This window comes from Apteryx mantelli, chromosome Z (assembly GCF_036417845.1).
Source record: "Apteryx mantelli isolate bAptMan1 chromosome Z, bAptMan1.hap1, whole genome shotgun sequence".
NCBI lineage: Eukaryota > Metazoa > Chordata > Aves > Apterygiformes > Apterygidae > Apteryx > Apteryx mantelli.
In genome coordinates this window covers 56122773-56138794 of record NC_090020.1, presented here as the reverse complement: position 1 = coordinate 56138794, position 16022 = coordinate 56122773, and the positions used below count along the sequence as shown (strand labels likewise).

At 41.2% G+C, this 16022-nt stretch overlaps 1 long non-coding RNA gene across 4 annotated transcripts; it reads right to left on the bottom strand.

Annotated features, from left to right (window-relative positions):
• Positions 1-236: 236 nt before the first annotated feature.
• On the bottom strand, positions 237-14539 carry LOC106494286 (uncharacterized). 4 transcript variants are annotated; one of them, XR_010886934.1, is made up of 5 exons: positions 14145-14211; positions 13244-13334; positions 7358-7405; positions 2274-2471; positions 237-742 (listed from the first exon to the last, which is right to left on the bottom strand). It is a non-coding gene; the product is annotated as an uncharacterized lncRNA (long non-coding RNA). The 4 variants fall into 4 exon arrangements; XR_010886935.1 differs by lacking the exons at positions 7358-7405; positions 14145-14211 and adding an exon at positions 14430-14539; XR_010886933.1 differs by lacking the exon at positions 7358-7405.
• Between the last annotated feature and the right edge of the window lie 1483 nt (positions 14540-16022).

Here is a 16022-nt window from a genome sequence, read left to right as displayed (position 1 = left end):
AAATGTCTCTGATTTTCTCTTGCACTTTACTTTGTAAAACTATAATTTTGAAAAACACCCTGCTGATATGCGTGATGATACAAGAAAGCAGCAAGGCCCACAGTGTGGCTATATAATCAGCATTCAGTACTCACGTAATTATGTCTGCCTTTGGTAAGTACTTTGAACTCTGCAGATAAAATTGTAGACTAGATGGTGATGTTGTTTTAATATTCTTTTTCTTTTATTACTTATTAATGTTTAAAACACAGTACATTCTCCCACTACAGATAATTAAAGTTTATATCCCTCTTGTTATTCTAAACAGCACTACTGAAAAGTTTATTTTTTTCTGCAAACTTAAACATATCTTGATATTGTTAGTAGCAGAACATATTTCCATTATAGTTTTACTAAGAGAACTGCTTGAAGAACCTAAACACGTATGCATGCAAGTGCACGTTAAAAAGACAGGCTGCCCCATTCCAAAAAAAAAGGAGCTTTCAGTTTGCTGCGTCCAATTAATGCACCGTGGGAGTCTCCGACTGATTCAGCTTCAGTATGGGAAGTTGCTGCCGAGGTGAATGATAATGCTAAACCTTCCGCGGCCTCAGCATTAGGCCCGTTTTGGCACCCACTGGAAAATTCTATTTTACACATGCTGAATAACACAAAAGACCGTATCCTGCGATCTGTTGCTGTAGCCCGGCTCCCACCAGTGGTAATAAAAACTTTGCTTTTTAAAGGAGTCTCATAAAGCAGCCTATGAAAGAAGAGGGGAAAAAAAGGTCAAGCTTAGGATAAGAAGCAGAATAAAAAAAAACACCCCCCCCCCTTAAAACACTCAGACATTTTGCATACTATTCAACAGAGTAACTTTTATAGAGAAACTTCTTCCTATCAGTAAGATAGAGACATGCTTGCCACATCCATAAAACTATAAAGCTAAGCCTTATTCGCACGCATCATTTCAGAAAATTTCTCTTGTAGCATAAACCTTATTGCTGTAAAAGGCCTGATAGAGGATCAGGCCCTAATTTTGCAGTCTATACAGCACTTTTTCTTAACTAACTGTCTAGGTAAGAGAGGACAGACATTAATCTTCTTGCGGGCGTGAGGTGTCCTTCCAGCTGGGTAGGTGATTTGTTTTGCTAGAGTCAGTACCACCTGAAACCAGACTCCTTTTGTGCATGAAAGACATTTATAGAAGGTGGAACACCGCTCAGCTGACAGCCAGAGCATCTCTTTGCTGTGCAGTCAAATGTGCCTTGCCCTCTAACTCATCTGGCACTATTGGAAAAACTATTTCTTACACGTGCCAAAGAGTCTTTGGTTTAGGAACATACCATATTCATTTTCATTCTGCTGATCTTTGTAGTTATGATGCATTTATGTTTTATCAGGAGTCCATTTTGCGTAGCTCATACTGTTTAAATTTACATTTAGTGGGAAAGCTATAGAAAAAAATATTGTTTTTATAAAGCTGCTAACATACTCCAGTTCATTCTCTTCTTCCCTTACTGAGAACAAAATCTATCCTTGCCAGGTTACCTAGAAATTATTTAAGCACTAAGGAAATCATGTGCTGCTACTTCTGTAACATGTCAGTAGTTTCAGAATTCTTATCTGTCCCATACACTACTTTGCATGTATATAACTAATATGTTACAATTTATAAAAGGAAAGAAATAAAAATATCTCCTTACAAATAACTTTGATTTGATTAATCAAATTTATATTTAATTTTTCAGTAAGGAGCTATATTGCTATGAAAGCCTTTATTTTCTCTGATACATTTCAAAAAGTATTGCTTCTTTTTAATACCTTCTTCAGCATCCAACAGGAACTGAGGCTCTCATGCTCGACATTGTCTAACTTCAAGCACTAGGTGGACTCTGTCTTGAAGAAGTTTGCAATGATCTAGCAAGTTTTGACAACTTTATTGTACAGTTTGCTGAAATATTCTCCAAAAAGCAGATTTATAGTACTGGAACAGCACAGGAGAGTGTCCTCCATGTAACAAGTCCTTAAATACACAAGACTGTCACAGACGCTCCCATATGTGACTTCCATCTATAATAATTAATTACAAGGGCTATGGCCAGGGAAAAAGTGAAACACGCACAGCGGTGGTTTCTTTCTGCTCTAGCAGTTCCCGGCGTTGCAGTGAATCCCTGGGGCCCTTTGTGAGTAATTCAAGACAGAAGTGTCGGAGAGCAGACCAGCTGTTATTTTGGGGTAGCATCCTTACCCTATGTTAATAGCCAAGGAGGCATTACTATTGTACATTGTACCTTTTCACAGCTGCATTTTTAAGCTGCCCTTGTCCTTTCCACAATTCGTAGCGCAGAGCTGGTCACTAACCCTGGCGGGCTGCCCTCCCCGGGCGATGCCGTGGAGCTGGACCCTCGAGCCGCGCAGTCCTTGGGTGCACTGTGCCGAGCCGTGTGCAGGCGGCAGATCTGGCCTCGCCATTTAGACGTGGCTGAGTGCTGAAAGAGGTGGGAATACACTCTGCAGGAGCTCAGTATATAATGCAGTCTTCATTTACAATATAAATCACATCCAGAGCTCTTCTGGGGCTATGCTTCTGGTTTAGACAATTTTGGAGAATCAGGTGGATGTGAATTAGGCAGCCCCTGTAGCACTGTCCAAATCGGAGATTTCAAAAGGGTCTTTGTCAAGGAGATGCCTGATTAAGTAGTAGGGCTGTCAGTGTGCGACAGCTCTGAGCAAAACTTCATTGATCTGACCCAGACTTTCACTTCTTCATTTAGGTCAAACCTCTGTTGGGGACTGACATATTTTTATTAACTTCCTGGCTAGTTTTTTTTTTCTTTTTTCTTCATAAACCTTTGCACTGCAAGATTTGCTGTAGATCCCCAGGCAGAGATATATTAGTGTCACCAAAAAAATTCAAGTACATCCAACTACAAACTAAGAACTCAACTACATCCAAACTACTACATGCAACCTAAAATAACAAACTAAACAGAACTGGGTAAATACTATTGCTGAAAGCTAACTCTTGTTTGATACCAAATGTGTCATTGTGCCTAATCTTGAACCTCCTGTGGTTCTGAAGCAAAACCATTATTTGTCTTCATTGGAAGTATACTGGAATAATGAATTTTAGCAGCACATAGTCCAGATAGTCACAGGGTTTCTCCTTTAATCTTGTTCAATTTATCAATCCATTTTAGATTTTCAGAACTACAGCATGAAAATTCTTGGGATTTTCTTTAACTTACTATGCAGATTTCTTCCCCCCGCTCCCCCCAAATTTGGACAAGTTGTTCTCACAACTACTTGTGAAATCAGCAGGATTGCATAACTTTCTTTGATGGTGGTTTTGGCTTATTGCAAGTCATCTGTCCCTCTTCTGTTGTTGTGGAAAATAAAAGCATTTTAACCATTAATAAAATATAAGTAGTGAAATAAGCAAGCCAATTATAAGAAATATTAACAGGAAATTCACTAATGGACAAAGCAAATGCCAGCCAAATTTTACCCTAACATTTATAGTCGAGGGACATTTTTTCTAAAATGTGTGTTTCCACTAGATAGTTCAAAAAATTTTAACAGCAATGACACCATGCCATTAAAACAATATATATTCTAAGAAAATCAAGGAAATATTTACTAATGTTGCAGGTTAGCATAAACCAGTGAATTAACAACTGGCAGGAGTTTCACTGAATTAAGGCGTTTTTAATCTACCATACATATATTGCTGTTGATTAAGTGTTGCAAATGTAGCCAGTAAAAAATGCTTTTTCCCATAAAATGATTAAAATGTATTCACAAAAGTAGTAAATAAGACATTCTGGAGGTCTTTTTAATTATTCCCCTCCATTATTTTCAGAAGTGACAATAATGAAAATGGATGACAGTAATAAAACAAGAAGTCTCACCTTAGAAAGCTTTTTATCTTGTGGAAAACAGTTCAAGGAAAATAACCTAAGAAAACAGGATTTTGTAAGCATTGGCCAGTCTGCACATATGTAACTACAGCAGTCTGGTACTGGGTGCAATATTGGAAGAATAAAACGTTGCTCCTAAGTGGGAGCTCCCTGGTTGCCCCAGCTGCGGCTCCTCCGGATGACCCAGTGGTGAGGGCGAGGAGGAGAAAAGCGGTGAGGAAATCTGTGAGAGCCATTGGGCTCGTGTCTTCTGTTCCCAGGTAGCAGCAGATTTGCAGTCTGATGGCAGAACAGCCTCATTTTGCCCAATGACATCTGCAAACCTTGGTAGTTACTGTCAAGCCTCATTCTGAGGGCATTTAAAGTTATGCCAGTAGAAAAATATAGGGTATCAAACAGGTATGTGCAACTCAGTGTGCTAAGATATGTATTTACCTCATTCATGAGCATAAATTAATTTGTACAGCTAACATGAGTGTAATGGGGAAGAATGTCTTGGGGAGAAAATGGTTTTCCATCACTAGTAGAGCAATATTATATGGTCAGTGTCAAAGCAGTAACTCTGAGAGGGCAGTGGGCCCTGTGTGCCTGAGTGTCTACACCAACATCTGCTTTCCATTGGATAAGACCCTAAGCTTCTTATTTTGGCTGACGTTTTTGTATTTAATCCATTTTGCTAAGGAAGGTCTAATAGAAACAATAGTATTTTATACAGCTCATGCTGTGCTGCTCCTTGCAAATACAGGAAAGCCCAGGAGCATGTCTGTAGTAAAGTTCCTAGGATTTTCTGAGCAAGACAGTAGGCCACCTTGGAAGAAATATTTTATCAGTATTGAAAATTCACAAGAATCTTCCTATGCACAATCCATGTGTTGTAATGGATTAACATATAGTCTCTTACCTCAGAAATCTTGATAGATTATAAAATCTGGGTTAATGAACAGCTAAAATGAGACCAATAAGCTTGATGTCACTCTGCTAGAGTTATACAAAATTCATCATCACAATGTGATCCCACAACACGCCTGACAGGTAAAAAAAGATACATATCTAGCTAGCAAAAATACAGTTGAGGAATGTGGTGCACCAAGGAACTGGATAAAGAAAAGCATGAATAATTTTAACCAATATGCTTTTGTCTGGGCGCTGGATTGCTGGTCTGGGTTACAACCAATTGATGCTCTTAACTTTAAGCCTGACATTTGGTGGGAAAGAAAAGGGAAGACGTTTTCAGCACTGTTTTTGTGTTAACCCTGATGCAAAGGACAAGTTCTAGACATCTGACTGTTGGAGTCACTGCTGGCTTTAGTGCAACATCATTAAGTTTTACACACCTTCCTGGAGTGGAAAGGCGAAGCATGTACACTAATTCTAATAAATTGTTAGAACTGAAAGAAAAATATAGACAAGAAAGAGGAGAAATTGGGTGGCAATAACCAAAATTAAAAGGTGAATGAGAATCAGAAATGTTTTCTGTATCACATTTGGATCTAAAAATCAATGGGTCTGTATAGAAATCATGGAAGGACAGGAAGGTGGGATTTGGCATTAAAAGTTATGATATTTAAGCAGCCAGTTTTGTAGAGGAAGTCAGACCTGTCGGGGTCTTTGGGGTAAAAATAATTTTCCAGATACTTAGAAAATAGAATAACACTATTAATTTAGTATCCTTACCACTCAGAAGAGCTACCACGTGTTGGCTGTATCAGCATAGCACGTTGGGACCCTATTCCATGTTGGTTTTAGCCTTGTGGGGCTTCTCTGCATTATAGTATGTTCAGTGGCTTTTTAGTTACATTTCTGTTAAAGCTTATGCTCTGGTAATATTCTTTACTAACATATGGAGCAACAATATTAAATCAAATAAAAAAAAATCTCATGAAATGAATGGCACTCTTTCCAACTAATTTCACTGGGCATTACAGCAGGCTGCAAAGATTTACAGTCTGATTGTCTAACACCTCTGTAAAACCAATAAAATAACATGGAACTGGGACCCAGGTGATAGCATAGTGTCCAAGCAACACCGATTTGTAGGCATAGTGTACATACAGGTGTAGTGATCTGGAGTGAAAGAACATAGCGCTAAGCATTCGTTTCAATATTGAGAAGCAATGGGAAGACTTAGGTAGCAGTATTTTAATTTCTAAAACTTCCTAAGTTTTTTGCAAATACAGATAACTGAGGTTTTGATTGAAAATGAATCATCTTGGGAAAGAATTTGACACTTCCGTGATGAAATACGCACTGCTTTTCAAATAATTGCACTATCTCACTGAACGTCCAAAATGTTAGCTGGCCTCAGATTTCCATCTGGCTAATTACTCTTTCAGCATAGTGTATGACTAAAGCTGTCACTGCAGTCACTATAGTAATACATCAAAAAACAATGTTTCCCTGTTTTTCTGCTAGCTTTACCAAGCTAAATGAAAAGATCAGTAGACTAATAGAGAAGCTATTGTGGAATGAAAATTCACAAAATTTATACAATTGGAAAAAAATGGGAATACTTTTTAAGGGCACTTACTTTCTTGCACTTGCCGAAAGAGCTTACATCTAACAAATGTGTGCATACTTTGCAGCTCCCCAAAACAAAAAAATATACTTGCTTTGGTAAACATAATGCAATTTTCACATATGATCACATAAATAATGTTTTAAGCATTGATACCGGAAGGCAACATACTCTTCTCCCAGATCTTCACAAACGTGAAATGACTAGCTGGACATTGTAGAGCCATACCTATTTATAGTATCTGACACTCCTGTCCAAATTATCTTTCAACTCTAGAAACTAGTAAAATATTAAGATTAAGCCTTTTTGCATACACCTCCAAGGACATTTTCTGTTAAGATTCAAAACTGAACCAAGTAATGTACTCACTACTATTTTCTCTAAATTACTTCCTACTCAGACTTTGACATAAATGATTTGTTAATTAAATAAGGGAAATTTGTTGGAAGATCTAACACATGGGAAACCTAGATTACTTAGTAATCACATCCCTCATTGAAGAGCTCAGTTTTCAGTAGATGAGGTGCTAGCCTTTCAGTTTTATTTGATCATTTTAAAATATTTAACTAACTTTTGTTACTGTAGCATTCTAAGTTACACCTTTTTCAAAACTATGGAATATGAATAGCAAATCAAACATTAAAAATATATTTCTAATTACCAAAATTCATGAAAATGCTTTCTGTATAGCAGAGATTTGTGTATCTGATCATGAAAATGTGCAAATACAATCTTAATCCTGTAAGCTCCTATATCCTTCAAGTTTAGAAGTACACAGTCTTTTTCACTTTCTAAATACAAGACATTTTTATAATTACAGAAGCCTGCCTAAATATACACAAGTATTTTGTAATACCCCCATCCTTATCATAAGTAGGAATATTCTCACAACCACAGTCATTTGTAAATTGTTATTTCAGTAACTCACCCAGGGGCTCACCTTGTATCATTGGCCTATTTTGTGTGTTCCCAGGAATCCATTCACAAGCTGTTAAAAAGGGATGATGGTGGATTTAGGAGTCTGAATAAAGTAGGGCAGAGATTTCTGCCATGTAGGTAGAACAGCTGGAAACATGAGCACAAAAAGGATTTGCCTGATCTTACAAGTAGAAGCTGCAAGCAACTAAAAAATAGGCAAAGAATACTAGTGATTGACTATAACATGCGTTAATGAAAGACGGGGAATCTGAAGGTGAAACATTAGCTTTTTTTTTTTTAAGAGGAATAAAGGGAAAATAATGAAAGACTTTCTTCTATTAGGAAGCATAGAAACAGACTATAATGAAATGAGACTTTCAATAGCCTCTTCTCTTCCCATACACTTCTCGTCTGTCTCATTCTGCTTTTCTGTCATTTTCTTGGGTTGAACATGTAATAGTTTCCTTGTGTTTTTGAACACATGGACAACTCTAATCAATAACTTGAGAGAACTGGAAATATTATTGCTCTCTTCCAATCCCTGGTGAGCAATATAGTTGGCTGTTATGGCTGAAAAGGTACAGAAACGCAGAAAATGCTTCCAGTTTCTGAGGGGGAATCATTCTCTCCTTAATAAAATTCTCCCCTTCATAAAACTTACAGTGCTTTCTGCACAATTAATGAGTTTCCTCAGGCCTCCTTTAAATTTATGAATAGATTAAGCTTTGCATAATGTCTTCCCTATTCACAAACATACATATTTGGTTTTTTGAATTGTTTGAAACAACAAATGTATTGTTTACAAACATTGTATTTAATGTTTAACAATGAGAAAAATGGTCCTTTGATGCTACATTTTAAGTAGCAGAAAATGCTTATAATATGGTCAGGGAGAAGAGCTCGAGACTGCGGATGTGCATTTTTCAGAAGTTAATGTGGTCAAATGGAGTACTTGAACGTTCTCAGCTCCAGCAATCAATCAGTTCTGGTAGGAATGTAATTTATTTGCAATTTCGTTTCTCCATTTGGTTATGAAGAGAAGATGACTTGCCTTTCTCAAAGAAATACAAAGTTTATAGCTGAAAGATTATAAATAAGAAGTCCGGAATTCATGTCACTTATTTTAAATTCTACTTCCAAAGCTTATCAGGGCTCATAAAAATATTATCTATTATTTTTGGAACACAAATTCTTTCTAAAAGGTTTCAAGAACTTGCTATTCAATTTGGAGCATGCATTGTATTTTTATAGTGTACTTTTTTCCCCTGAATGTTTCTGAAAGGTTTCACATGCAATAACGTTATTTCAAGTCATGGTACTTATTGGCTTTTCTCCTGTTAATAAAGTAATTCAGCCTTCTCTCCTGAGTATTTCTCATACACATATGCTAACTCTGTAGCTGATGGCACCTTTTGAACACACAGGAGCACTTTTCTAGTGACTGAGAACATTGCATTTATTATGCTGCTTATTTTTATTTGTGATTTGACAAAGTGATGCCACCTTTTGCATCTTGCCTATTAGCAGCATGGCTGGTGGGGACTTGCCACAGCTACTTTTCATATATCATTAATATTCATTTCTTGGGTACTAATTATATAAAGGCTTATGGTCCTGATGAATATTCACGAATGTTTTTTGCTATATCTACAGCTTTAGATCTTTTTAGAGAAGCTTGATAACTGTGATAAGGTTGCTTGGTTAAACAATGATTCCAGTGTTTCTCTTTAAGATATTACATCAGTTTGATATTAGCCAGATGTTTCAGTTCAAATATCTAATTTATCTTCCTTTTCAATCTTCTTTAAAAAGGTCTCTAACTACTGTTCTATTCCAAAAAAACCCCAAACAAAAAAAATCCTAGCACTATTGAGTATGCTTTTTCAAAGTAACTACTTTAGAACTATATTTTAAGAACCAGACTATACTATACTTGCTCTCAGCAATATCTTATTACCTGTAAAGTCCCTTTTTATATAGTTAGGCTTCCTCTTGGCATGAATAAGCATGACAAAAATCTGACCCTTAGTTTCTGCTACATATTAAATCTCACTGCAGTTTATCAGTTCTCCCTGAATTTGAGGTTTAGGCTATAAAGGAAAAGGAGAGAGAGGAGAAGAAAAAAAAAGGGGGGGGGGGTTGAACAGAGCTAATTTCTTTCAGACTTTCTCTCTGCATGGGAGATTTGATAGCAAGTACTGTAGTTCAAAAGTCGGAGTAAATGCAAATGAAGGAGAAACTGGGGCATGTGGGTATAAAAGTATATTATGTAGTTCCAAGAGGTCCAGTGGCACTTGTGTTGTGTTTAATCAAGTAGAACAAAGTAGATATTAGATCCTAGCAGGCTATTTTGCTTAGCATTCTACTAGTTATATTTAAATCTCAGTGGCCTGAATGCTAACAGAACAAATTAATCTTTTTGACCCAAAGGAAATTTACAAGCATGTTTTTCTTACACTTGCAAGGATATTTATGTAGGCTTCAATGGCTTCCTTGCAAAGGCTGAGCAAGAGATGTGTGGCAGTCCCAAAATAAAATTAGGAGGAAGCAGGTTTTAATCACCGAGGCTTTACAGAATGTAATTGTCAGAGTAGAGCAAGGTTGCCACACAATCCACTGTCAAAACATTTTGACAAGTCAAAGGAGATTATTTTCTCAGGAGGAACTTAAGTTTCTTCCACTGAAGCTTGTAAATCAGCATTGCTTTTGAAAAGTGTCCAGAGGTTTTCCTGATGTGTTTTATTAATAGAGGACAAGGAAAAAATATTACAGTAGATGCCCAGTGGAGAAAGGGATCCGAATGTGAAGAAAGGGAAAGAGGAATTTGTGTTGTTGAGGGACAGACTCAAAAAGAGAGGATGCCATGGGGCAGAACGAGCGCTGAATGGAATATTTCTGAAATACAGAAGAAAAGAGCAGCCCCAGGCTAGGTAATGGAAAATGTTGTAAGAAAAGTCTTTTTACCAGCTAGGTGTTGGGTTGGCGGTGAATGTTGAGAAGCTTTAGGGAGCAGAAAGGAGACATACTTTCATTGACAAAAGTCTATGGAAGAATATTCTATTTCTGAATAAGAAGAGTTTGGATCATTTTATATTTAAAGAAAATTTTAATGGTACGAGAAAAGCTTTCTTGAATAACAGTTTACCTCATAAATGCTTTGCTTTTAGATTTGAAGAACTGCTCTCTAGGGACACTGCCCCTCACCTTTGCTCTTGTGAAGTCTCACAACATAACAGAAAAATTGAGTTTAACATGGGTGTTTTTCCTTCACTTTTGATGACTATGGATATTCATTTCTGCTCAGAAAGAGCTGGCCAGGTTATTGTTTATTCAATCATTTCAGAAATAACAACAGAAGTCTCACAAGTGCTGCCACCAAGCAGAAACCTGTGTGAGCCTTCCCCTGGGTGAGTGAATCCTTCACTCCAAACAGACCAGCAAGACAGACCTGGCAAAGCTAACACAAGGAAGCTAATGCAGGATGGAACAAGCTTTGCATTTGGAGCTGTCATTTTACTTTCACATCTTTCTGCCTTCACTGTTGGCAGCTCTAAGTGCTCCTGTAAACTTTGCTCAAGTTACACTTGCCTCTGCACTGAGCTATGGAACTGGCCATTCACGAGACCACTTCTTTTCTGACAGATCTTTCCTTCCCTGAGGATCTTTGAACACAAAAGCTGTGTTACGACTTCATGAACACAGAACCCAGTAATATGTCAGCTTGTAAAGGCAGATGCATGCAATGATAAGCTACCTTTTCCTTACCATGAACGCTCTGCTCTAGAGCCTTATGTGTTTCACCATCCCCTAAATGTGCAGGATTCTCATCTCTGAAGGGCTATAATATGGTAATTGCAAAAGTTATCACTTCCTTCCTACCATTATTACAGATCTACCACACAGAACAGCTTTATCTTAGCACCATTTGTCTTTCTGCCCTGAATCTGGCATGCAAACTCAGATGGGCAGGCATGCTGCCTAGCTATGCTTCAGTTTATTCTGTTTTGGGGATCAGCAAGGAGCAGATTCATCACTCTAGCTTGGATGTCGAGAGACTGAGAAAATTCAATCAAATACAATCAAGACATCTTTTCCATCACAAATCCCACATTTCTCACTGGAAAACAAAAACAGTTGAACAAAGACACATTGCTGTCAACAGTGAATCTTCGAAAGCTAAAGATTAATAGCATTTATCCAGCCAGGCAGGATGCACAACTGACCAGGCTTCAAAAAAACCTGCAGTCTTTTTGGTCTAAATAGATGCATGCCACTGACAGTGAGCATTTATAATCGCTACCTGAGTGCACTGCCTGCCCTAAGAGGAGATTCAGGATAGAAACAGCATGCCTGAGGAGACTTCAGGTACACTGTGTGCTTCTCTGACATTACGAATGCATATCCAAAGTATCAAGGGTTTTGATTTACAGCAGTAAAAAACAAAATCAGAAGCAGAGCCCAACACAGCCTGAACAACATGACTCAGAAGAAAATGGAAAAGAACCATAATTACCTTATTTTCAGTTTTTCCTACTAAACTCATCCTCATGTGAAGTTCACTAATGACTGTTGAATACCATTTTCTGTGGACTGTTTATGGATGAAAGGAAAACTAGTACTTTTTTTCTAAGGCTGGCTGGAACATCAAGTGGTTTGAACCCTCATGAAAAAGCCATGCCCAAAAGAAGGATTTCAGACTATATCATTAAAAAAAAAAAAATCATTGATTTGGTTTTGATTCACTTTGGTCATCCATTTCTATCAACCACACTGACTGCCCCCCAAACTGTATACATATAGTATACCATGTGTACTCTTCACTTTCCTGAAAAAGTCACCCTCCTGAGTGGTTATGACAGTTACGGTGCAAAAATTCTGAGAAGATCTTGGCCCAAAGGATCTCCTGAAACTCTAAAAGGTACTATAACATTAAAAACACCATCTCTCTCTCTTCAGCTTAATTTTAGAAGTTCTAACTCACTAAATATTGTGGATTTATTTTTGCTTCTTCCAAGGGAATCAATGAAGAAAGACTGCTCATCGTATATCCCAAAAGTATTTAACCCCCCCCTTTTCCCATAGCAACTAGGTGTCTGGCTGCATCACTAGAAACAGTCTGTTCAGGTCAATACACAAAACATACCTGCAGCAAGGGCACAAGAACAGCGATTCATGATGCAGCTCCTCTGCCAAGCAAGCACTTTTACAAGTCTTTATCATCATTATTATTTAGATACTCTGCCGTAACAGGATGTAATGAAATAATTAAACTGAGCAGATCGCCAAAATAGATGTTAATTAACTTTAACTTCTTCCAGTATCTGGCTATGAGAGAGACAGAGTTTGAAATAATCAGGCATTGGAGACCTCTAAAAGTTCATTAACCCTTTCATTTTCAAATGCTTTGCCCTCACTGAACACTTATAAACCTTGGTGATCTGCTTGAACTCTTACTAACACTGGCCTTTCAGAAGTAGGTGTTCTGGAGCTGCACTTCTGCAGAAAACAGGAATCTCACCTTAATGTCAAGTCACTTCCTCAGATTAAAATGGAGGACACTGAGCTTTACAGAGCATCAGCAGAATAAAAATCAGCACAGTACTAATGTAAAACCAACAGATCAGAGAGGTTTCCTTCAATCCAGGAAAAGTAGCCCGCACTTGCACAAGGAAAGACAGAAAAAGACACTTCATTTAAAACTGAGCATGGTGAGCAAGTATCCTTCTACTCTTCACACTTCGAGCAACAATGCTGCTAATTCCTCCAAGTCTTGTCCCATAATCCCACAGACACCAAAGAGAAGTTTGTTAATAAATTCTGGTGGTAGGATGGGCTTTTATCTTTGCCGGGGAAATTCTATGATTTAAGAGAGCTGCAGTAAATATACAGCTACAGTCATTACTCTTACCAGTGAGAGAATGGTAACCTCCTTCCCCTCCAAGTTCTCAAAAAAGGTATGTCCCTCTTAGGTGCCTTTTGATAGCGCTAAGAAGTACCTGCTGAACAATAAATTAAAAAAGAAATAAAAAAAACGCCTACCAACCATTGCAGACAGACTAATCCTAGGAAACCAGAGATGCCTTGGCTGAACAGACAGACAAACAAACCACCCTTGGCCCATGTGGGCTGACAGGCTGATCAGGCCAGTCTCTCGCTCACTTTGGGTTTCAGTGTAACTATTCTTTTCAAACAATTACCATTTGCTCATAATTTTACACATGTATTGCCTTAAACAGCTTAGCAGCATTCTGCTTGTTATGCACTGCTTTTTTTCCCTCCTGTAACCAAACCACCAATCCAATAGACTATTAGCTTCCCCAAACCCTCCTATATCCTCTAACATTTTTATAGCTACATATTCCAGATCAACATTTAAACCCAAAGAAACATGTGTATTGCTGCACAGTTCCTCAGCTTTGAAAGATGAGAAATACTATACTGTTTTACTGGTCTGCTGTTACAAGTTTTACGATGACAGGCTTCTGGATATATCTACCACTAAGTATAAAAGAAAACAACTGATAAAACATTTCCCAAATTCTGCAATGCATTTCTGTGATTTTTTTAATTGGTTCATGTGTAATTTCACAACTTGAAGTGGGAGGTGCATTAATTCTCTTACAGTGAACTGGCTCCAGACCCGCACATTGCATAAAAGCAGCATGGACAATTAGGCAGAGCCGACCCTGAAGATGTGACTCTATTTTCTAATAAAAATAAGTTTCACCCCTCTCTTCAGTTTTGTACCCTGGTTCATAATGCATTTTCTGTGTACACCCGTTTTACTCTCAACCTCAAAGCAAAATCACCTCATTTTTCCTCCGAGGTGGCTCAGGGCTTTCCACTCAGCATTTTCTTCTCATACCGCTCCTTCACCTCCCCCAGCCCCGGCCGCTGCCCCCGCCCAGGCGCCCCGGCGCTCCCGCCCTGGCACAGCCGCTCCTGGGACCCCCGCGCACCCGCCCGCTCCGTGCTCGCGCCGCCGGGACTGCGGGCCGCCGGGGCCCGGCTCCTGCCCCGACGCCTCGCGCAGCCCAGGCCGCTCCGCCGTGTCCCGGGGCTGCTCTCCGCCCTCCCCACAGCCGGCCGCTCACCCCGACCCTCAGCCCCGCGCCCACGGCCGCGGGCCCCACGCTCCCCGCCGAGGGGCCCCAGCGCTTCCGGCCGAACACCGCCGGCGCGGCGCCTCGCCGCGTTAAGTCATCTCCTTGGGCCGGGGCGGGGCGGCGGCCGCCCCCGGGGCCGCCCCGACCTGCCGCCCCCGCGGGGCCGGCGCCCCCGCCCGCCGCGCCGGCCCCAGCCCTGCCGGCTCGGCTCGCCGCGCCGCGCCTAATGTCGCCGGAGTTAATGAGCGACCGCCACCCGTCGTGGGGCGCCGGGAGAGGCAGCGCCAAGTCGCCGCGGGGCCGGGGAGCCCCGCGCAGCCTCCGCGACGCCCAAAGCGGGGAACGGGTGGGAGAGGAGCCCCCGTCCCCTGTCCCTGTCCCCTCCACCGCCCCCCTTAGGGGCGCCAGGGGCACAAGGTCAGGGCACACAGACAGAGATGTGGACTTCTTACACGGGGCAGTCATAGCACTCGGGGGAGGCCCCAAAGCACCACAGACACCGTGCAGCTTCTCAGACACAGCCTGGATGCAGGTGGTCGTGCAACACATAAGCCCTCGGAGGGTTACGCCCCCAGCGTGAGCTCTGATCTCAAGGTGAAGAAAGCGTCAAGTCACTGATGCCAAAATGAATCAGGGCTGGACAAAGGCATTACACTTGCACAGCACTTGCTTTTGGTTGTCAGATGCTTGCCAAAAACCAAAATGTCAAGTGGCCAAAAGAGCAGACACCCCTGTGGCCAAACTGGAGTTCACTGGCATGTTTTGTGAACCCCCAAAGGGCCCCGTTGGGGCACTCCCTTCTGCCAGCTCCCGAAAACCTCCCGGGGGCTGGCAGCAAGTCCTGGTGGTTTGCAAGCTGCAGGGGGAAAAGGTGGCTGTAGCCGTGTCCCATAAGGGCTCGGACAGCGTACTGCTGAAGGCACCAAACGGACATGGAGCTGGAGAAATGAGATTAGGGTTAACTATTGTTTCCTCTCATCCTCTCATTCTTCTCATTTATGCTGAAAGCTTAATTTGGGTGTTTTGAGCTGTCCTCTGGAAGAACCTGTCTCTCTCCATATGTCCAGGCCCTGCGGGCGCTGCCAGCCCTGCCTGTCCCTGCCGCCCCTGCACCTCCCCTCTGCCCAGCCCAGGCCCCCGTTTCAGGCCAGCCGGGGGTTGTCGGTCCCTGCCCTGTGACACCGCAGCGGTGCCGGCTCCAGCTCCGCCACGGCCCGGCCTCTGCCTGGCCACCAGCCTCCTGACCATGACACTGGCCGGGCCTCGGCCTGTCCCATCCCCACGGCGGTGCCCGATGTCCCCCAGGCTGGGGCTGCCTCAGCCGCCCCCCGTGCCCTGCTCCCTCACGGGCCAAGGGACGGACCCCGGCAGCGAGCCCTGGCCCTGCGCCACCGGGAGCCCCCGCCAGCACTGGCCCTGGGAGCCACCAGCCCCTGCGGCGCCCCAACACCACTGCTGTTGGCTGTTGTGGGGCTCTACCTTGAGGTTAATTCAGGAGAACGCTTACTGCTTTCCCTTTCTTCCTCCATATTCCCGTGCTTCTCAGGTCATCACAAACTGTTACCTTTCAGCTCTGAAAGG